The following is a 24,768-nucleotide window of genomic DNA, read 5'->3' on the forward strand; positions in this document are numbered from 1 at the left end:
CAACTCCATGTGAGAGAACAGGGCAGGCTCAGAATAAATAAATTGATGGAGCATGGACTTGTGAGTTCATTAAGCATCAGTAGACACGGTTGAAAATAATAGCACCTAATTGTCACTATTCCTTACTCAGAAGTGCTTCAGTTCTCTTAATAGACATCATTGATCTCTTATTTCTGAAGAGCTGCATGTTTCCACCTGGCCATTGCTTTGAAAAAGCTGCATCTGTAGTTTTCTAAGCAACAGGAATTTTTATGTTGGCTGGGGTCCATGAACATTAAGTCATCACTGTGAGAACAATTACTCAAATTATTGCTATTAGAACTTTTTGTGTGAAGGGAAACAAACCATACTTGACTCCCAAAAAATAGAGGAAAAAAAGTATGTTTCATTGGAGCTGAGCACTGGCAAGATCCTACAAGCGCAACAACGCACAAAAGGGTGATTCATGTAGTCAAAAGATGCTGTAATTCTTTTTTGTTACTATTGTAGATAAGAGACATTCAAATAATGGCAAATTAAAACCTGTAGTCACATTTTTGTGGAGTTTCAGGTATGAATGTTGTGAAGTGAGCTTTTTCTGTTTCTGTTGTTCCTGACATATATAATATTTGACCTGGAAAGGTAATATTCTCATACTCCCTAGTAGCAGAGAATGAAAGTCTTTGATTTCTCTAGTACTGAATTCTTCCATCATGAAATATTTAGACTCTGAAAAACTTCTCTCAAGCTAAATTAAAATCCTGTACATTTTCACAGACTTATAAAAGCCAGACAGCTAAAACCTGTGGGACCCTCTAGTCTATCTCCTTGTTGATCATTTTCTTCCTTACAGTACTTTCCTTCTTACTTTGCCAGTTTACTGTTCAGCATTTTAAGAATTTCTTTCAAAAATTCAGCTGTGTTCTGAAGGCTTTTGTTTTGTGCTGCTAGGACATCTACTCTCTTGCTCATATAAAATAATGAATGCTTTTTATAACACTATGTATAGTTCTCCTTTTCTTGGAGCAACATTGAGATATTTTTGCTCATGCTGACAGCCTGTGCGTTATTCCTAAGACTCTTGTACTTGTTCCTGGGAATAATTTCACTGAACCTGTGTGAGTAATATTATTTCATGGATTCTGCTAAGATTTCCAAAATGTTTTGGTGTACTTGAATATCTTAAGTGGTTTTCCTGTACTTGTCATTTCACTTAGAGAATGTTTTCTCAATCTCATAACTCAAGGACTCCTGTTCCTCATAATTCTCTGTTATTTTTTCTTTCTTTGATCTTATGTTAGTTTGTAAGTACCTTGTGCAGATCAAGTTGGCAGGAACAAAGCTCGGTATTGAACTGTGGTACACTGATGGATTTTTCAGCCTTCAGTACCACACGACTGCATATAAAACTGTGTCATGAAGATGTCTAAGGTTAACTGGAATTCATTTATAACTTAAGGATAAAACCATACTTGTATTACCAAAAAAAATCTCTAAATCATGTAAATTTGTTTTGTTTTCTTTCTATGGCAAAACTTCAGAACCTTGAGAGAGTTTTCTCCCTTTGTTGCAACAGGTACTGTTGTTATTGCTGTGAGGCGTATAGCTCCCAAGCAGGCTTATAGTGTTAAGAATATCAACTGCTGCAGAATCAATTATGAAACCCTAAGCCTGAAATCTATACTTACTTTTTGAGTTTTCAGTTCACCTGTTAAAAAGAACTACCAAAATAAGATTAATTCAGAATTAAAGAAGATGCATCCAGTAATGAAGGCATCCTTCCAAAGTAGTTCATTTTTATAACTTTTCCAGGCATCAGGGTTTATATTATGAACTACCAAGTTAATCTCAGTATTTAATATCTCAAATGAATTTGATTTTGAAGTATACCGATACATAAAAATAACTTTCTCACTTTCTTTTTCCTACTTTCTTATTCATTTTCTCTTACACGGACTCTGATTCTATGCTTTTAGTCTCAGATTAATCAGTGATATTCCATTACTTAAGTCAAAATCAATTGTGCAGATGTTTTTTGCCTAGGTGATTGCACCAGTCCTTGCATAGAAAATGTTTCTGATAATCAGCAATGGGTTTTGCAAAAGATGCTTAGTGAGAAGCAGTTCTGTAACATGCAGAAATGTGGTAAATGAGGGCAACCAATGCAGTGTTCCTAGGGAATGATTTTACAACTGTTTTTTATCCATCATTTTAGCTGTTGCCCTCAGTTCACTGGCAGTCTGGTCTTAAGGATTTGCAAAGTTACCTGTTTAGATTCAAGAGTTTTCTAAGTAAAATACTTAGTATCGGGGTTCATGTTGTGGTTACTTGGGAATGTAGATTCAGAAAAATATTTTTTTCTGAAAAATAGTGATAAAGTATAAATATTTTCATGAGTACTTTCTGCAGAATTCAATAGGAATTTCTAAGGAAAATATTACTCAATAAGGTATGAGCTAATTTTGTTTTTAGCTGGACTCAGTATGTCTTCAAAGTTTCTTACTTCTGAATACTGAGACAGCTGTAGCCTATCCAGCCATTAAAAATGGAACTTCAAGAGACAGTCTGTGGCTGAATGCTGTCTAATATTGCTGCAAAGCACTGTAAGTGCCTGCAGTCCAATTTTAAATGTGGGCCAAAATAAAATTTTGGAATGTGATAAGTTTCTGCGGGAAGGGAGAGAGCTCACATTTCACTTAGCACAAATGGTGCTAAAATGGTAATTTTTACACTTAGTAAAAATTATTTGCTGATCAAACTTTATCATAAAATTTCATAGGATATCAGTAAACATCTCTACTTTCACAACCACCATGCACATGCCTGTACATTTTAGTCTGTTAAAGGGAACTGCAAGCAGGAAAGTAATTTAAAAAATAGTAACTTGAAAAATATGAATGATTCTTTTTTGTGCCAGGGAATACTTTGTGCAAACTTGCTTTGTTAGGAAAGATCTGAGAAGTTTTAGTGACTCTATTGAAGCGCTGTTGGGGTTCTCAATTGGAGATACAGAGCAGAAGAAAAAGAAGCATAGGCAGCAAACCAGGAGGACTGTTAAAGAGGAGGGTGAAGGCCGATCTCAGTACTTCTGCTGCTGCTTGTTAATTTGTTCATTTCCAGAAAACATCCTTAGCGATTGGTGTTCTATAAAAGGAATAGGAAAATTCTAGATTTTGTACGTGTGATCTCCACTACCATTTGGAACATCTGCCAAATCTGTGTCCATGAAAGAAGATAGTGGGAAATATCCCACAATTCAACTCCTAACTATTCAACTATTATTAGGCAACTATTCAAAGTGTTTATGGGATTGCAGATATTCCTCACTGTTGTACAGTTGTTGCAAAAAAATTTTTTTCCTCAAGCAACTGCAAGCATACAGGTGAAGGAGGAATCTGAGGATACAAATTGTTCCTTCCTCAGAGTTGCTATAACCACGTTCAAGTTTGGATTGTTACTAACCTTACTCAGAGCAAAATATTACTAACTGAATGCTCAAGGCAAAAGAGAACAAAGCTGCAAAAATCTGCCCCCTCCTGAATTAAGCAGAGATGTAACTCCAGCCACAGCTTACTCTGAGTCAGATGTGTGTGATACCAGTGCTGAGAGAGTGAATGTGGTACCAATTGCTTGAAAAGAAAAACCTGAGAAAAGCCTGAGAAAAGTTATTTCTAAGAACCACATGTCTTGTGCTTGGGTAGAGAATACTCTGGAATTATTTTCAAACCACGAGTAACAAATCTGTCTGCAACTGACATTCTCGGGAGGGGAGAGAACTAACTGCATGATATAGGAGAGCATTTATATTTTTTCAGATTAGAGAAATTTAGAACTCCAATTTTGAAGCACATAAAACTAATAAATGCTCTAATGGAAACACATTGCTACATATACTGTGTTTCTTATGTAACAGTTGAAGATGGATGACTACATATAGTGCGATTTCTTTGATTACTTTTCCTAGTTACTTTCCCATTCATTCATTGTAAAAAGTGGTTACAAAAAAGAATTAAATAATAGGTATGATGTATATAAATAATAAAATAAAATGATGCCAAACATAAAAAAATTGGTAACATTCATGTTCTAGTCTAATAACTATTTCATAATCATAAAGATATTCAAAATTGTATGTGTATATGTATACACGTGCTCTCATATGCAAGTCTTCACTCCTAACTGATATGCCCGTTCTTCACTGACTTGCCCCTGACAATAAACTGCTTTTAGAAGGATTTGCCAGCAGTCGAACTGATGTACTTACACATTGTAGTGGGATTGGTAGAAATATCTCCCATGATTTATATATAAAACTTTTCATTACTATTATGATACACATATAAGTTTCCCAAGCCTATTTGTTTGCAAGCAGTAGCGTGTCCAAGTTTTTATATAAACGCGTAAATGGGCAACATATTTATTCTAGGCAAGGATGCTTGCCTAGAGCTCATGATCTGTTTTATACATATCTACTGCCAAACTAGAAAAGTGACAGAAGAATAGGTTTTACTGAATAATAATATTGTCTTTCACTGTTTTTTAAGAAGCTACTTAACCTAACTCCTTAAAAAATGTTGCACTTTTTTTAATGTATCAAAGTGTTTTTCTGGATATAACTCAGAGCTATAACTCCATGAGCTATCAAGCTGACAAAGTTTGAATGAGTGGGGATTTCAAGAACCTGGGCAGTGACCTACAGTAGGGAATATACTCTATAAAAAAAAAATAATAATAATAGAAAAAATCTTCCATAGTATTTGCAGCATTATCCTGCTTCAAAAACTTAACTAAATTATGCCTTGCTATGCTGCAAAATGTGATCCATGGCTTCTATGGTGGTGCTTGTTAAAAACCCAGTTGGATTTTAGAATAAGTTTTCAAGGCTTTCAATGGGAGTATTTTTGATGTTTGCCTAGAGTAGATTGAAGTGTTTACAGAAAATAAAAAATGAAAGATAAAGTAAAAGCTCTTTGAGACTTTAGGAAATGAAAAATTAATTACATAGGCCCTGTGGACTTGTAAATAATTAGCAACAGTTCAGAATAGTTTTTCCAATTAGAGAAAGGACCTCAAAGTTGATCTTTGAGGTCCTTTTCAAACCAGGTCATTCTAAAATTTAATTTAAAAATGTATTTTTTCCTCCTCAGATGATTAACTGAGGCACAGAAAAGTAAAACCTAAAATCATAAAACTGCATTTATGGAAGTCAATAATTTGAAATTGAACATGAGGCATTTTTGGTCTAGATGTTCTGAACTTCAGAGCACTTGTCTTATGTGAGGGATGCTCTGAAAGTAAATTTTCCTATTTTATTATGTTGGCCATTGGAGTGTTGGAGATGTATAGTATCAATATAAAGGTTAGACCTTCCCACCAATATTCTATTACATTTTGAAGCTATGTGACGGATAGCAGCAGAGGGGCAGTCTGACAAAACGGCATCTGATGTGGAAGTGCATATGAATTAAAGGTATGTTACTGAATTCCTCCATGTGGAAAAAATGGCACTTGGTGACATTCACCAATGCTTGCTGAATGTTTCTGGAGACCAAACAGTGAATGTGAGCACAGGGAAGGATGGGTGGTATGCTTCAGCAGTAGCAACAGCATTGTGAAAGACAAGCCACGTTCCAGTTGGCTGTCACAATATGAAATGAAGAGTGTGTCAACCAGTTCACTATGTGAATCAACTAATATTGGTGACTGAGTTGATAACTAGTGTTTTGTAGCTGAGAATTTTCTCTATCAAATAGTGGTATTGAGCTCTTTGTATCTGTTGTAGTTTCCGTGAAAAATAAACAGGTGACATTACTTTCAGAGTGACCTACGTACAACAGACAAGAGTGAGAAACCAGCTTAAACACCCTGACAATTTTCCCATAAAGAATTTTTTTCCAAAGTTATATAATAATTTCAGAAGAAAAAAAGTAATTTGATTGTTAGAGTAAAAGACTGAGCTGACCCTCAGCAGTGCAGAGTGACCCTCAGGGTGTCAGACTGAATCATTCCCTCCTTACTCACATTTCTTCCCTTTGGAAGAAATGGAAGCTTAGCTCTAAAATTATCACTTTAACTTATTGCTTCATAAAATGTGATGAATTCATCCTCCAGACTGTGGGACTTCAAAAAAATTTGGATCCAGGTGATTTTGACGGTTTTGATTTCACTTATAATCCAAATCAGCATAAGTTATAGTTGTAGAACAGTACTTGAATTCCATATGCCATATGTTAGCAGTTTCTAACATCATGTATGTGTAATCAGCATAACTTCATAACTAATTCAGACACTCAGTAGGATCCCATTGTTACTCCCATACATCATATAAGAGATTTGTTTGTGCACCTCAGCAGAGTAGCAAATAACATCTCTAAGCCTTGTAGATAGAGCTGCCTAGAAAGCTTTTGGTACAGCATTTTCCACTCCTAGATACATTTTTCATGAAATAGAAGAGTTCCTTATGAATATGCCAATTCTTAGGAAATGTAGACTAATAATTAATTACTAATATTTTTAAAATTTCAGTATATAAAACACTGTCTAAAGTTATTAAAGTAGAATATTTTGACACTGAAATATTTTTTCTCCAAAACTGTCTTGGATTCCAAAGCAAAAAAGACACTTTAAATTTGATCTATTGGATTTTTATTCTATCCAAAAGAAAAGTGATAGTATCTCTGAACAGAACTAGGGTTTTTTATGTGCTCAGTTGTATCCATGATCTGTGCTGAGATTCAACCAATCATCTGTCAAATGAGTGTTCTTCAAAGCTTTATCTGCTCAAAGTTATATCTTTTATACAGTCTTTTTTTTTTTTTTTTTTTTCCTTAACTCTTTCCTGAAAGATGCTGGAAAAAAAACGGCAGCTGGGAAAGTCATTTGACAGACACCTTTAGATACCCACATGTGCTTTACTCTCTTGTAAAGTATTAATTAATTGAAACTTGGTAACCAAACTTGCATTCACTGAGCTAGGAAAATGACAGCAGTACTTAGGTGCAGCCAGTAGGTTATACATCATCGTTTTGAATCTCAGCCATCAGCTGCCAAGTTATAGTTGTAGGTACAACTATAGTTTCTAAAAAGCTTTGATAAAAATAGGTGGAAAGTCAGAGAGAAAGAAATGGCCAAGATGTAGCAGGTGCTGAAGTCTTGAAGCATCTGGATTTCCTCTAAATTCGAGGGGTTTATTCCATTGGAGACATAGGATCAGTATCTTTCAGATAACTTAGTGAAAGTGCAAGGGAGACATTTTTGTAGTATTCAGGAAAATGATAGTTGATTTGATATGATTTTTTGAATAATCTGTTCAGTAGATCTTGTCTTGCTATCTGGTAATCATGCGATGGGTAAGGTGACTAAAGATCTCCACTGGGATTTATGCAGTGGTGCAGCAGTATTTTTTTCCCCAGATCTGCCACCTTTTGCTGTTTTGAGTAAACTACCATGCCACTCACAGCATCCCTTTTCAAAAGATATGCTTTCCTGTAATATTTTCCAGTCCTTAGTGAACTACGCAAAATGATCTGCAGGAAGTTTAAGGAAAGAAATGTAAGTGATGAATGAATGAAGCTGGGATAATTTGTGCAGTAGGTGGTAGAAATATGTTATGCTATGAACAATAAATACTATTATTTCACAATTATGTTTTGCCATTTTGGTGTGTGGGTAGAGAGTGTTTCTGTAATTAGGGAAAAAATCCAAATATTAGTACATGGTGAAACAATAAATATGTAGTGCTCTGCCTTGGGGAACTTTATATAATATATTTCCAATATTTTAGCACAGTATTTTAATACACACTCTGTAGGATGTCAGTAAAATGGAGTATCAGCTGAATTTATTCACTGTGGATCTTAAAAGCACCTGTGTAAAAGCTGCATCTTCATCAAACTAATTTTTTTTTTTTTGTCTGTTTTAAAATTGCCTAATATTAAATTCAGTTGCTTTTATTTTTCAGGCTTCTCATTCATGTCTCTGTGTGTAGTCCCTACAGGGAATATAGTCTCTAGAAACACAAGGGATTTAAGTACATCTTAAATCTATGGCAGATTTAACTGAATTTGAGAAGACTGGGGCATGATGACATTTAAATGCTTTTCTAAATGAAGACCATACTTATACAACAAAAAGTCTGAGGGTCACAGCAGGAATAATCGAATCTGCACTCCTGTTTCCATCAGAAATACTCTTCAAAATACACTACGCCCAATACATAAGTTTCAAGGGTTTTATGATTTTGTCTCCACTGCACTGATTTGGATGGTGATTTGGTTTGGTTTGATTCAGTCTGATTTTTTCAGGATTTATTTGTTTCCAGAAGTCAGAGATTTTACAGTCCCATAAAATAGAGACAATAAGTGCCAGTCTATTAATCTAGTTGAAGGAAAAAAAAATTTGTCACAGTTTGGAGTGATCTGAATTTCCCCACTAAATTTGCTTGCACTATACATGTCTGTGCCACTGAGCATGAGCACAGGGAGCAGAATCAGTCCTGTTGATTCTGCAGGTGACTAATAAGCTGTTATGGCATCACTGAACAGCTATGAAGATACAACTGTTCAATTTGCATTTCTCAAATCAATTTTTATAGATATGCAAGGTTTGATGTTTACCTGGATTCAAGAAAAAGGTCAAGATTAAATAGCTAATAGCTGTTTCCTATTAACTTTATGGAGATATCTTCAAAAGGTAGGAGTATTACAGAATAATTCATTTGGGATTTGCTTTTAGAAAACTGGATTTTATACCCACTTAGAAATATAAGGGACTAAAGTGACTTCTGTTAGGAACAGAGACTGTTGCAGCCTACAGATTTCTTTAACCATGCTGCACTGTTTCTGTATGTGTGCATTCATGCACAGGAGACTCGGTGCCTTAGCATATACAGTGGAAGATGTCTGAATAGCTCTTTTGTTGGGGAGAAAGTGTTGACATGTGAACAAGCTTTTACAACTTCAAGGGAAGCAGAGGGATTTGTTGTTGAATTATTTGGGAACTTCTTTACGTTTTACAAAATAAGAGGAGTGAGAGGCTTAATAAATGTGTTAAATTATTCAATTGGAAAAGAAATAGAAGTCAGAATTGCAAAATATGTTGAAATAAACTTGATGTGAGATCTTGAGCTTTGCAATTAAGGGCGTTTTTTCTAATTGTCAGCATTTATTATTTTCCACCGCTATTTTTTTCAACGTGTACATGTTTTTTTCTTGTTCTCAGGTAAGCTTTTCTCTTTTTTATGAAAAAAAAAAAACAAGTACTGGTGGGTAGAGAGGCTCTAGTGAAAAATTAATTCATCTAGGTCCTGTAATTTGAAAACTGTTTCAAATAGCAAGAAGTCATGTGTTTTATTACTCCTTCTGAACTAGGCCATGCAAATGGAATAGCAGAAACTCATATATGCTGACATTTGGTGCTTCAGAAATTGTTTCCTGTGGTACATTAATGAACGTTTGGTTTTGTTTTTGCCCTTGCTTGATACAATTTACCTGCATCTTGGCAGCAAAAGTCAATTTTTTTCCTGTGAGTAAATGTAAATGAATGATGAAGGACAGATAAAGGGCAGAAATGCACAAGTACCATCAAACCACTCATCTTTGGCTTTTAATATTCTGCAGCTGATGTGGAATATTTCTCTTGCAGTTGAAAGCACAGACAACGTGGGCATATTGATAGGTTTTGCATGTATCCTAGAGACTTGCAACTTATTTGTTATTATTCACTAATAAACTGAATCTTGGAGGATGCTGACCTTATGGGTACATTTTCAGCTGGAAACATCCTCAGTTAGGAATAAAGTTTAATGAGAGGTATTGATGGGGAAATAGAGGCATTTGGAAAAGAAGGCTCAGATCAAAACAGGTTACAGAGAGATCTATGCATTATTCTCCATTTCAAAATCTAAGGTAAATACCAATACATAGCAGAGTGAGTGTTGTTTGGATCCTTTGTGGATACGTTTTCCTTTTTGGAAGTCTTGATATTTCTCTGGCAACAATTAAGCGTCAACAATTATGTTAATATTATGTTCTTCAAGATCAGACTTTGAAATTCCTATATGAATTTATTAGCCTCAGTAATAATGCACATCATCACAATCTCTTAGACTGGGCCATGTTTGGTGATGATTAAGGGTAGGATTTTTGAAAAAGCTATAGACTGTGGATGCTAAATATCTATTCAAAGTTAATAGGTACTTTTCAGTAGCAGATAGTACTTTATTTTTCACCAATCATTAAATTAGAAACATTATTTTTGACACACAGTTTTGAGAGTGGCAGGGAGATTCAGCATCATTTTGATGATCAATTAACAATACAGCAAATAATCTAGAGAAGCCTGCTGTGAGCTGTAAAAGTGATAGTGATTCAATGAAATACTTCATACTCAGTGTAGATAGAGAGTAAATAATAAAAGCATCTTCCAATGTGATTATATCTGAGCTGATGCCCCTAAGATTTTCCACTGCTGAGTGTATTTCCAACCTGTTATAATGGAGTTCGTTACTACTAGCTATCTGATCCACAGGATAACTGGTTCTGACATAATGTAGACCAAAATGTACCTTTAAAGTATAAGTGAGTGATGAAATAATGCTTATTTTAATGTTGCAAAGTAATGATCATTACTGTTTTAAAACAATCATATTGAGAGAAGTGTCTTATCTCTCCTCTTAGTGTTGCTGGCATTGTTATGATAAAATATGCCGAATCTATATTATCCCTGAAATGTTGTTTAGGCTTTGCTGCCGTAGGAAGCATAAATTCATCTGGTGTCAGTATTTTATCTCTTAAGGGAGAGAGCAACCAGTGATTATGTATTGACATAAGAGCAGAAAAGGGTTGCTGAGCTACCTAATCTCTGAAAAACCCTTAAACATTGCTTCCAGCTGTTTGCTGGTGGTGGTTCGCATACCACCACTTTCAGTCCCTTTGGTCTGAGTATGTCACAGTGCATTTTTATTCATAGGTATAGTTTAACTTACTGTTACAAAGTTGAATTAGTCTTCTGTCACAAGAGGAAAAAATATCCCCCTAGTATTAGTCAACTTAGCCTAGCATGTTTTCTTTGAAAGCTTGCACTATTGAAACAATTTGGACAGACTTAAAGTGGAAAAATAATGATATTGGAGAGAAGTTGAGACTTTAAGAAAAAACATTTGGATGCCCACTTTACACTTTAATTTGTTTGGCTGAAGATTTAGCTTCTTCCAGTATTTTGAGCTCTTAAAAGCCTATTTAACATTTTTGGAAAGAAATGTCAAGAGTTCTCTCCAACAAAAACCTATAGCACTAAAAACTGCTTTGTTCCAGGGAGGTGAACTATACATGCTGTTTTAACTGAACACTGATGTGATATTTCTCACTGTCAGTACAGTCATAAGGGATTTATAACATAAAAAGTTTTGATGTGTAAATGAAAATGTTTATGTTGACCAGAAGGGCATTCTGTTGTTTACCTGTTTTCAGTATGACAACTCAGGTATATTTTATGTCCCTGAAAAGCAGTCAGTTTTGCATTTTACTGCACAAGGGATTCAGAGCAGGGAACACTTCCATTTTGTCTTGCATTTTGTTTATATGTCTGCTAACACAACACTGAAGTACAGAGTAGAAGTCAAGATGCAGGATTCCAGTAGCTACAGGTATTATTAAAAAAAATCCCATTTACCCATTGCTAGAAACACTGCATAAATGCAGAAGTTCATACATATTCCTGCATGGTTCAGTCTCTCCTGTCTAAATCAAATATGCTGATAATAATCATACAGTGCATGTGTGTTTGACTTCATCAAGACCAAAATTATTCAAGTGTTAACACAAAGCTCACTCAGTCACTTTCATAATAACATCATTATATGCCTTGCACATCACTTCTGGACTGAGTGAAAAAGACTAATCATCACTAATGTATGAACATCACTTAAAGAGAAAAGATAAGAGGACAGTCAGGATGTGGGCTTCAGCCTCTTACCATATTTCAGTACAGAGCCGCAAGACAATCCCCTTCCAGTTTCCTCCCTTGTCTTCCTCCCCCCCCTTCCCCCCCCATATTTCATGCCTGCACAGATAAATCCTTGCAGTGCATCATCCTCACATGCACGAGGAGCCACTCACTCCCTTTCAGTGACTATAACCTACCAGAGTGGCCAGTACCAGAACGAATTTGTTCGACACTGTTGGCTTTTATCATGGGGAGAATCAATGTATCAGATGGGCCACTGTTTATCTGTGCCATTCTTCTGCTACAGCAGTTCACTGATGTGAGGATAGGCCTGGGAACAATTTGCTTTCCTTTTTCTCATCTGTATTTTTTAATGTCTTCTTATTTTATTGGGTTTTCCCCACCCCACTCTCTCTCATGAAATTATACCAACTTGGAGAGGTTTCATGTAATGGCTGTGTCAAGAGCCAGCATGATGGATTTCCTTGTCTTGATGGTCCTGTGAGCTGCTGCAGCTTAATTACAGGAAGAAGGACTTAACCTGGAAGCTTGAGCATTCCTCTGCAGTCATCTGGCTTTGGTTCACCAAGCTGAATCCCTGGCTTCTCCTCACTCACGCTCTCTTGGGAAAACTGGTTCTCAATTTAGCTCTGTTCACGCTGCTGTACTAAGCAACTGCCATCTGAAATGGTGTATATCTGAAGCAACTGGGTGAGGGATTTATTTGCTTATTTATTTATTTTATACAAAGTGTGTTTCCTGAAAGTCTGAGGGGCGGTCTGCTTTTTCTTCCTCTCGCTAAGGTCACCACTGGCACTTCTACCATCACACATGAAAAATGAGAAATTGATTTGTTTATAATATATGCCAAAGCAATTGTGTGCACTAGTCTCTGTCTATAAACATCTGATATTATTAACAGTACTTTTGTCCTTCCTTTCCTACTCTTCGAATTTGTCTTTGTTCAATGACAAACTAAAATTTACATTCGTTAGCACTGGGGCTTTATTTTATTTTATTTTATTTGGAAGTGCTTAGAAAATATTAGTTGCCCCTGTAAACTATTTTGGCATCCAAAATGTTATCCTTCTACTCACATTCGTTTGGAGATAAAAAGAAAAGATTTAGCATTTGTGGCTGAAAATATGGTTCTTAAATTCAAAGGCTGAAGGGATTGATGTGAGCGTTAAGAAAGCAGGTGATGTAACAGTCTGTGGAGCAAGAATCAAAGGAAGATTTCATAGGTTTGCTCTCTGGAATGGAACTGTACCATGCCACATTCACTGCTCTGAATAGACATTAGTAAAATTGGAAAAGGCTACTTAGTAACTCAGTACATTTTGACATTTTAATCTTGGTAAAAATAATTGTTTTGTCAGGACTATGCAGAGTATTGTCTCAGTTTTCGATCGTGAATATGTTTGGAAAGGAAAGTTCAATAGCTTAAAATCTTTTCTGTGAACAAGCAGCTCTCAAGCAATTCTTCATTTTTGCTTCATTTTGAATAATCAATTACCAAGAATGCTTATTTCTCTAAACTGAAGCTACAAGACCCAAGCATTCTTGACATCTTCACTCCAGAACAAACACCTGAACTCCTTTCATAGCAGTAGCTATAGTTTCTAATCTAGCCTTGCCAGCTTACAGAGAAAGACACGAGGACTAGCATGGGAAGGACTGAGAACAGAGAATTGCTGCTCCATTCCAAAAGGACAAATGGAAATATCCTTTTACCTCAAGTGATTTTGTTGCTATGTTTAGATACAAGATGCCTGCATGCTTTCCTTGCTTTCCATCCTGACTTCAGGTTTCCAGAATTAGTTATCAGTTTGCATCTTAGTCATCTTTTTACAGTGCTTTACATATTTGGTTATTTTACATTCTCCCATTCCTTCCACTGTATTGAATACTCTGTGTTTCTTTTATCCAGTTTGTTATCGTTTCTACAGTGAAATCTCATTTAAGGCTCTGAAAGCTTTTATCATTTAAGCATTCACAAGCACGTGCACCCATTAGACTAACCATAGCCACATATCTTCCTTTTCAGAGAACATCCCGTGACCCACAGGGGGAATACTGCACTACTACATTACACTACATCTCTGTGAACACAGGAAAACAACTAGCAAGGAATGTATTTAAAAAGGATTTAAAATTAGTTATGGATTTTAAATGGCTTTAAAACTTCTCCAGGAGCTGTTGCTGAGATCACAAGTGAGAAATTAGCAGAATCTACACTGATTCTTTTACATTAAGCCTTTCAGCTTGAAAGAAATGTTAGGGCAGAGTACAAAGAGCAGCAACTGGGCTTTTTATTTCTCCTTTGCCCTGATGTTGACCAGCAGACCACGTATGTCATCAAGAATCTGACCAGATTGCAATAGACACCAACTTAAATAAAGATTCTCATTCATGGATCTTTACTCAGGTATATTGCTATAGTGCTTCCAGAAATATTTTAGAAATTAACAAATAAAATATTCTCCTGAATGGTAGCTAATTAGAGAATCCTTTTTTGATTCTAAAACAAATAGATCAGTTAGTTCCACAACAACCTGGAAGTTTGGCAAACTGAGGCATAGAAATGGGACAGCTGGATGATAACAGGCAGGTAAATGGAAGGAAATACTTAATGAATACTGATACTTCTTTATTGGTAAATGAGACTCAAAGAAACCACATGCAGTGTGCATCCCTGTTCTTAGTTTAAACATTAAAATGCCTCTCACCTGTCAGTGAAGGAAAGAGTTTTTCTAGGTAGAGGTTCTCTTTCTTCTGGCATTCCAGTTCCTTTCTGGAAGTTACATATTCTATCTACCATCTGAAAAAACCTATCAAAGCTGGAAGAAATATTTTCATTTTATTTTAGCTAGACCTCCTGATTTCACTTGTTGTTTATTATTATTGCTATTATTAGCTTACACTGTTAAGGGTTTGCAAAGCGCAAGTAAGTTTTTTATGCTTGAAAGAGCAAGTACAGAAAAACTAGTTCAATTTACCTATCTGATACATAGATAGCAACTTTTACACTTAACGTATTCATATATCCACATTTCAACCTATTTTGCATGTCAGTGTGCATGAAATCTCAGAAAGAGCAATCAGGAGAGAGTACAGAGTACCATGGGTATATTAGCTAGATAGTGTAGTGTAGTAGATGAATGCATCATGTTGAAATTAAAAATGATCTTTTTGTTGATGGAATGATTAACATTTTAGAAATATGCAGATGAATGCTTGCAAAGACAGTAGTTCATAACTGTTTGTTTTGCAAAACTGCTAATACAAAACTTGGGGAATGGATATGGAGTACTAATTTCAACTTGACATTATCCTTTTGAAGTAAGATGCTAAAAATACTGGCTGAATACCTGTGCCCAAAGAGCTGTGGTCAATGGAACTAAATTCAGTTTGAGGCTAGTAACAAGTGGTGTTTCCCAGTGCTCAGTACTGGGGCCAGTTCTCTTTAATATCTTTATCAATGATCTGGATGGGAGGAGCATGCCCTCAGCAAGTTTGATTACATTACTGTTTTGTAGTTGTTCGTCCTCTTGAGGGTAGGAATGCTCTGTGTCTGGATAGGATGGTCCAGGGGGCTGAGGCCAACTGTATGAGGTTCAACAATGCAATGTGCCAGGACTTGGGTCACAACAGTCCTTTGCAACACTACAAGCTGGAGTAAGACTGGAAAGATGTCTTGGTAGCAAGTGTAAAATGCATCTCCTGTAGTGTGTAGAAACCCTACGCCAGAATTAGGTGTGAACTTGAGTTCCATGTATAACTTACATTAATTATAAGTCCTACCTTTTCCCTCCTCAGCCTTGCACACCCTTACAACAGTAAGGCAAGAGGTTCCTAAAGAAACCTGAACTCCAGTGTGCAACTGTGATTAAGTGATGAGACAGATTCATTCTGCAGGCTGAATAAAACCACTGTTTTTGCATATGTGTTCCTTACACTATAGCTGTTTTTGTAAGGCTGTAAATCAGAAACTTTAAGCTCTTAGTATAGGAAGAAAAGGCAGATACTAAAGCAAAAAATGTACAGCAGGAAATGTTTTTAGAAGAGAATTCTGCCACAAGGGTTAGCAAAATACATTTATGTAGAATAAATTAAATCAGAATACATTTATCATTAGCATGTCCTCCCTCTCTCAGAAATATTTTCATTGGGCATGCCTCCATTTCCCTTGCTTTGCAGCTGGAAAGAAAAGCAAACCACCAAGAAAACTGCACACAAATCCTAAAAAAGATTATAGCATTGATAGCATTATTATATTGCTTGTCTGTCTGTGAATAAAGAATCATTGCTGACATTCACTGAAATCCACAATGCCTGCTATTGTTGCTTTCCCAGAGACTAAAATTTCATCACAGCATGCATATAAGGGGTTAGAGTTTGGAGTGAGCCATTTTGATTAAGTTACAAAATTCCATTGAGAATTTCAGATGTGTCTATCTTAGGGGAAAAAAAAAGAAGAAATAAAAAGTGAAGCTAGACTATAACTCAAAACATAGTTGTTGGTAATGTGGCTGCTAGTTTGGTTAAGTCAAGTACTTGGATTGTGTGCATTTCTTTTAGGTGCTGTCCCTATCAGGTAGTAGATAGAATTTATTTGGCTATGATTTCCACATATAAGACATATAGACTTTAAGAGAGACCAATCAAGATTCTGCTTTTTGCTTTTGAATATCTGTTGTGCCACCTAGTGGGTATTAAACCACACTTTCAAACAGATGGAAAGGTATTTATGTAAATATTTACAGCAAAGCACTGAAACAAAGCGTTTTGCCTTTTTGTCTGATTTAGTCTCAAGCTGTTTCATTAAGGTAAAAATATTCCATTTCAAATATACCATTGCATTTTCTTACAGTTATATTAAAGAAATATAAAGAGGGCAAACACAGCACTTTTCCTCCACTCAGCAATAGATTAGTTCCTTAATCAATTACTAAGGGGTTTCATATACTTTCCCAATTTGATCAAATTATCAGTATGAAAGGATATTCCTAAATCTGGTAAGTTAGGAATTCATACTCAGTAATCCAATTAAATAAACAAATACACCGAAAGTATTTTCTGGCCAACTACTTAAATTTTCACTTGATGAAACCAAGCTAAAATGTTTTGAAACTTTAAACATTACTATAATTTAGTGAAAACAAATAATACATTTTGATTAAAAGCATAACATTCTAACACAGTTTCTGTACAAAAATTTTCAGTCTAAGTAGTTCCAATTTGCAAATACCTATATAGAATTCATTAGGTAATAGATATCACTTACCACCTTTTTTCCCTCTAACTTTGGCCAGCTTTTAAGAAAACCACTTGTCCAATTGGGGACTGTTGTTTCTGTTGCGGTAGATAGCAATAATATTTCAATCATTAAGGGAAAAAACAATAAATTTTCCTTAATTAAATGTTTCCTAGCATTGTTCAATTCACCTTATTGCACCTATTTAAAACTACCAGACTGTGTATCATCCAAAAAGTTGTATGTGTTGGTTTGCATTTATAACACCCGGGTCCAATGGCACAGTTACATTATTAAAAGTAGTGTGCAGCAGAGGAACTGTTCAGAAACTTATAGGATTCCACCACACTCAAGATAACTTCAACCTTGTGTTCGCACATTTAAATGATAAACATCAGAGATCTCGCATGATAGAGGACCTAATGGCTGGTAAACACTGACATTTGAGCTGGTGTCCAAATAGCTCTTTGCTAGACCTTTATGTAAAATTTTACTATTTTTCTCTCTAGATAAATATTTTACTATTATTCTCTCTAGATAAATAACAATGTGTAGTTCATCTGCTCGCAGACACATTTGTAAAAAAAATAATAATAATAATTAAAACAAAAATGGAGTTCTGCTTGAATTTGACTGAAAATGAAATGTCTTCCCAAGGAAAAAAAGAAAGAAAAAGTAATTTTTTTATTGAGAAGGTAGAAAATCAAAGCAATGGGTTGAATATTTATTTATGGTGGGGTTTGGGTTTTTTTGTTGATGTTTGGTTTTTGCTTTGTTTTGTTTTGTTTTTAGACTATTAATTCTCCCTACATAGAACTTCCAGAAAAAAAATATTTTCAATTTCAAGGCTTGACAGCATCTTGTCATTTCATTTTCCTCTTGCAGAAAAATGAGATTGAGAACAGTGTCAGGTGTCTTCTTTAAAGCTCCATGTCCTGGCTCTCTGTTCTCTTTGGTAGTTGAAAAACATTTGTACTGTTTCCCAGTTTTTACTGATCGTGTATTGTCTCAGCGGGCAAACAGTAAAAGCAAAGAATGTATTTCTTTTCATAACAGAATCAACCGATTACATTGTTGTAAAGCAGTTTCCTTAAAGACAGTTTTGATGAGGTCTGTTATTGTCTGTAAATATTCTTAGAGGCTACTGTTCATGTTCAATATAGATTTTAAATACATCCAAGGATTATTAAAAGTAGGGTTGGATTATGAGTGTGGTAAAATGTATTTGTTTTATCTAGCATGTGATTTAGATGAACTCTTTCTTCTTGATACTGATTTGCTCAAATATGAGTATTGTTTTAGAGAAGAACGATGCATAGGAAAATAAGAGAATTTCACTCCAAGATCTTGATTTTTTTTCTCTCTCTACATTGGCTCATACTTTTCCCTGTTTAGTCAAGTATTCTGGCATCTAATGCCATCTAGAAGAAATATATCATTACGGGTAAGAATTTCCATTACTTTACATAACCAGCATTTTAGTATGTGATAATTAAATATTTTATAGAGAGAATTATAATTTATTGAGAGTCTGTGGATGGCTTTTTGCAAAGAGGTAGCTAAGTATCTACATATACATACTGCCATGTGAAATTTTAGATCATGTCTTGGATTCGTCATAATGGTAAGTAATAAAATATTAAGAAATATGTTAAAAATGTATGTACAAGAGAATATTGAAATGAAGTCTCTGAGATGGATAGGTTTTTACTCAAAGGAAAATATTTCACCCCCTTAATCTATTTTCATGTTTCAATTCAGTGTCAATCCAGCCCTTTACCCAGGCTTTCCTGTCCCTAGACACCTACAATACACATCATTTAAGTCAGTAAGTTAAACTCTCAATATTTGATTGTAATTCTGACTAGGTTTTGGACTGTATGTCTGTTTACTCCAATATCAATTAGACAGATGGAGTGTAATTCTAATAAGGTTCTCTGAAAGAGAATGCCTGGAATTTAAATAATTGCCTCTCCATATGAAGGCATATTGACGTTTTAACCATTATAGCTGGTAGTCAATATTTACTGTAATCTTAATTAAGACCTAATTTGTTTTTGTTTTCAGTAATTCAAAAATTTAAGGTACATCTAAGCTCTAGTTTTTGAAGGTTTCTCTTTTTTCTACAGGAATTGTTCAGATAATACCTGCAAAGTGCAGGAACCTGAGAATGGAAAGTGCAATTCCGTGAGCAAATCTGCTGCTATTGACCTTGGTAAAACAGACATTACACCTTGAGCTCATGTTTCAAGTTTCTCCCTGAAAGGTGTTTGGAAGAACAAATATTGTATAAGCAAATGCAGTGTAAGCATCCAAGGCCCACAGTGGATGCTGCAGGGACAGCGAGGTGGTATGACAAAGGGCTTGCAGTCAACATGAACAGCATGGTGTATGTTTGCCAAAAACTAATTGGAAAATTGAGGAATAAAAAAGGCTTTACATGCTGCTTTTAGATTCTTTGGCTATGTTAGGTAGTGTTTCTTCTGCTCCTAGTCTGGCATTCATGTGCATCTGAGCTGTAGTACTCTGAAATAGCTCTGGAGGGATGCTCCTTTTGCTGACTGTAAGGCTGGAAGGGAGATCACAGAACTGTAGATTATCTGGAACTGACTGGAATCCATAAGGAACATGCAGTCCTAACTACTGGCTTCACACAGGACCAACTAAAATTCCAACTCTATGGCTGAGACCATTGTCCAAATATTTCTTGAACTCTGGCAGCTTGGAGCCATGACCACTGTTCTGGGAAATCTGTTCCAGTGCCCTACCAATCTCTCAGTAGGGTGAGAGGCTGACTGGTGGGCCGGGTAAATTTGTGCTTTGCATTAGGTCTGGTAAATGCTCTCTAAAGTCATGGAAAGGAAATATATCATAGAACCATAAAACAGCCCATGTTGAAAGGGATCTCAAAAGTCCATGGACAAATCAAGTCCAACATTTCATGGGAAAAGGGAGCCTTCGTGTTGTGGTCTAGCATTCTGTGTAATTGCATCTTGAAAGCCTTCAGTCGCAGGTATTCTACCACATCCCTGAGAATGAGTTTGTTCATAGAGAACAAGTCTAGCTTGCTCATTACTAGGCCTCACACACTAACAGAAGTAATATAATAAGCAAATGATAAGTAAAATCTAATTCACAAATCACAAAAGCAGCTTCTTATTAAATCCAGCTAATTTTAGTAAGACTGAGCAAAACATCTTTATGGAAGGAAAATGGTAGAGATTGGGGTTGAAGTGTTTGCACCTTTCACCTTGGAGGGATATGTTTGACAGTTTATTTACATCAAGTTGACAGCTAATCAGCAAAAGGTTTAGTCTTTCCATGTAACAACATTTGAAAAAGTGACAAAGATATTTGTGTCTGTCTGCACATATCTGCAGTTATATACACATGCATACTTTTGTCCTATTTAATGTGATATATTTTTATGTACATAGTCTTAGGTGCATATGTGTATGTATATATAAAAGTATAAGAGCATATCGGTTACCTGTTTGTATCAGTTGCAAGTGTACCAGGATATTTAGTGGTGGGATAGACTTCTATAGCTCTGTATTTTTGTTCTGCAAAGCTGAAAATCTGTATTGAATGTATTATACTTTTAATCATCAGTATAGACAATTTATTATAAAACTGATGTCCAGTTCACTGGCAATTGCATTGTGCTTTCTATTATCACATACATATTTTTAAGGAATACTGTACCATGTGCTACAGCAATGCAGTGATATAAGTAATGTAGAAGAGTGAACAGCATTATAACTACTTGCATTTTTTAAATTATTATTATTTTTGTGTTTCGAAAAAGAAAATTTAGGTTTGAAAAATAATAGTTATATGCAATCTTGGGAGTAATTTCAGGAAAACTTTAAAATGTGCATGTATTTTTTATTTTAGCACATTTTGATTTTGTAACAATGCTTATTTCTAGTTTAAATAAGTATAGTAAACATTCTAAAGGCTTGGTTTTCTTTTATAATTCACTGCATGGAGTTGCCTTCGTTAATCACTGGCTTGAAACTGTAATGCAGTATTTCATACCAATGACTTGCAAATTCTTATCCACTTATTTGTGGATCCTCTTGCACTTATCTCCCCATCTTTTTGTGTTTGATCTTGGCTTGCTGGGAAGGCGATGGCAGGCTGTATTGCTGGATGAGCTCTCATTTTGTCGGAGCTGAAGACCTAGAACATTCTCGGCTTCCTTGGGGTGCTTCTTATATAGATAGTAGAAAATGTGTAGTAGATTTGGAAAATGAAGGATAGCTTGGCTTGTTCTGGCTTCCTACAGTGAAGAAAATCTGGTGGCACTGATTCAAAATAGAAAATATTATGACTGGTGATAGTGATTTTTCTATGCAGATGAACATACGGGTAATAGATTTTTTTCACTGAATAAAACAGTTTGATCGCAGGAACTAGGATACAAGCCAGAATAACAAATGACTATGTTCACCATCATGCTAGCAACTTTCAGTTTATGAAGTGAAAACCTAGGATCCCTTTAATACCTGAGGGATTTGGAAAGTTGAGTTCCAGCTTTCAGGATTGCATTCAGCATTCAGGATCTCATGTATGGGTGGTACTTGATATGGCCTCTTCCTCAGTTGCTCGTCTTCTAAAGGCTACTCAGGCATTCACTAAAACAATTACTTTACAGCTAGATAGGAGAGCTGACCTGAACAATAAAGGTTTAGTTCCAGTACTTTCTCAGCATCAGAAAATGCAGCTGAAGTAAGGTTTTCCCAGGTTTCCTCATAGTGACTTGATATTTCTGAAAGTATTTATTAGCTAATTTACATTGATACTGCATTTCAGTTTCTGCAGTTAAACAGAATTCTCAATTGTTTTAGTGGATATAGTGATAGTGCATTTATACATTAGTTTTACAAATTTATTTGCAAACTGCAGCTGTCTTGGACTTCCAACAATAACACTTAGGTTTGTTTATGATTTTATTACGTATTGAAAATGTGAAGCACTACTGAATTGTCAACAATTTTATTGCTATTTCTTAGTAATACTGCTATTTCTACCATCAGCTCTAAGGGATACCAATTTTTTAATCTTTATTCTTTAATGAAAGCTTTGTTTCCTTTATTCCTTTGTCAACATCTTCTCCCAGGTCCTTTCTCATCTATTACAAGATACTAGCTTGTGTTGCTTTACTTGAAAAAGCAATTAAATATTATCATCATCAAAAATTATCTTTCAGGCTTCTCAATCAATACTTGATTATGTTGGATGTACCTTGTAGAGTTTTTACCCATGTATGTGTGTTGAGGGCATGCTTAATGGCCTTTATCCTATGCTCACTGCCCCAGTGTCAGTGGAAGTGTCTGCACTCTATAAAATTAATTATTTCTAGAATATATTTGGCAAATATAATAACTCAGCTCTCTGCCATACTTATATTGTATACATATACATATATTATGTATATTATTATACATATATTGTTGTGACTTCATCCTCTCTGACAGCTGTAGAAAATATGCCTAGTTCCTATGTAAAACACTGCAAGAATACTTTACACTGACTCTATTTCTCATCCACACTGACCCATAAATAATTGGCAAGAACATCGCCATTGTTTGTTCAAGTGATTGCTCACAAGTGAACTGTGTTTTTGTTTCACCTGTGCATTGAAAGCAGCTAGGTGAACTTAAATTATGCTTCAGTGCCTCCTTCAAAGGAGAATATGTTATTGCACATTGAGTTTACACATACTTTGGTTTATAATTCCTGAGTATTTGAGATCTCCATTTTTCTAGCCATTCTACATAACAGTCAATAACTTCCTTGGTCAAGGTGTTTTGAGCAGATATGAGGGCACTGGAGGAGGAGTGAATGAAAAGCAAGAGTGTGCTTCTCATCCAGACCTCTTTCTGCCTTTTTGCAAATGGCCTTCTGCAGACTTTCACTCTTTATAATAGGTGGGATGAGTCTGTTTGACACTGCAAATTTGACTTGTTCACCGTCATTGAAGCAGCAGGATAAGGATAAGGTAGAACACATTATGTTTAGTGGCCTGAATTATACCAGCTCCAAAACCATAAGCAGAGTGCTTCTTGAGGAAGCAAAGAAGAAGTATGTTGTGTCTCACACCTTTTCTAATAGATGGCAAGAACATGGTAAAATAGTTTCAGAAAAGTTTGTGTGGATTTGCTTGTGAAAAGCAGTCTGACAAGTGTGGAAATTTTTGATTGAGAACAAAGGAAAAAGATGACCACATAGATATCACATAACAGTACAGATGGATCAGGCCTCAGAGAATGATTCACATGCCATAGTGTACTTTTAATCTAGTGTTATTTTTCTACACCTTCCTTTCAAAAACTTGCGTATGGATAGTTCTTGGAAACGTGCATAATGCTGCTCTTTGTTTTAGATATCCTACAATTGTAGAATCATAGAATAATCTGAGTTAGAAGGGTCTTAAAAAGATCATCTCGTCCAGCTCCCCTGCAAGAAAAAAGGACTATATCAGGTTGCTTGGAGACCCATCCAGATTGACCTTGAATGTCTACAAGGATGGGGCATGTTCTTGTTCATTTCTCTATAGCTACTTTCTAAAATAGATCTCAGTGCAATTCACTTTATAGAACCATCTTCATGATTTCATTTTGGTATTAGCTGTATGTCTAAAGATGCTGAAACCCAAGCTGGTAAATACTTTCTTTGTGAACTAAATTATTAATTTTGAAAAACAAATAGTCACCTGTTGTTAAATGTAGAGCAAATCCTGAGCTGACTTTAAAACTGATAGCCACTTCACTCTGTCATCATTAAAAAACAGAGTTCTTTCAAGGAGAGGTGTATGGTGTTTGAACACAGTCATGCAATTTGCACTACTCATTCCATAAGTATTTTGATAGCACTGCAGTTTCAAAACTCATATTTTTAGTGGTCCCAAGACACAATCATTCTTGTGAATTTCAGTAGGAGAGTAAAACAAGCTTAAGGTTTTATGCAAAGCATAAAAAGTATAGCAAAATATAAAACATAATGACTATTTAAGTATGCCACAAATTAGTGTGGTTCCTGGCACCATCTTCTAATTTATAGGGAACAATTTCCCATGACAGTAGCAAAGAGTTTCTTCTAGCATCTTGGGCAAGTATCTTTCTTGTGCCTTCCTTTCCCTTTGTCCTGCTTACTCACTCACATGTTTGCAAGCATCTTGCATGAGCCACTTTTCCTCACCCACTTTATCCTGTTGTGCCCTAAGTCCTGCATTAATTATGTATTTGATGCAAAATACGCATTTTTATGCAGCAGGTACAAGCTCAGGACCAATCTTCAATGTGTTGAATGCTGTCTGTTATGACATTTGGTATACCTTACTTTAAGCTGGTAGGAGTTGTTATTCTGATTGTTCTAAATCCTGTAATAACATTGCCCACAAAGTTTAAATCAGCAGACATGACAAGTGGGTAACAGCCATAGGAAAAGCCAAATATGCGTCAAGATAGTCACCTATACTGCAACATTTAACACAGGCAGAGTGATAGACTCTCTATTCTTAGCTAGGTCTATGAAAATCAGAGTGGGAATGTGGGGAATTCTAATTAGTTTAATACATTTTG

At 35.5% G+C, this 24,768-nt stretch overlaps 1 protein-coding gene across 6 annotated transcripts in view; it reads left to right on the forward strand.

Moving 5' to 3' along the window:
- The window catches only part of CHRM3 (cholinergic receptor muscarinic 3), a 255,601-nt gene that overhangs the window by 225,268 nt on the left and 5,565 nt on the right, over positions 1 to 24,768 (forward strand). The window contains exon 2 of one of the 6 annotated variants that reach the window (XM_048936923.1): positions 19,309 to 19,394. The exons of the other annotated variants lie outside the window; for them this stretch is intronic. The gene's annotated coding sequence lies outside the window, so the exon portion shown is untranslated. The remainder of the gene's footprint in view (positions 1 to 19,308; positions 19,395 to 24,768) is intronic. 6 annotated transcript variants of the gene reach the window in all.

This window comes from Lagopus muta, chromosome 2 (genome assembly GCF_023343835.1).
Source record: "Lagopus muta isolate bLagMut1 chromosome 2, bLagMut1 primary, whole genome shotgun sequence".
Classification (NCBI taxonomy): domain Eukaryota; kingdom Metazoa; phylum Chordata; class Aves; order Galliformes; family Phasianidae; genus Lagopus; species Lagopus muta.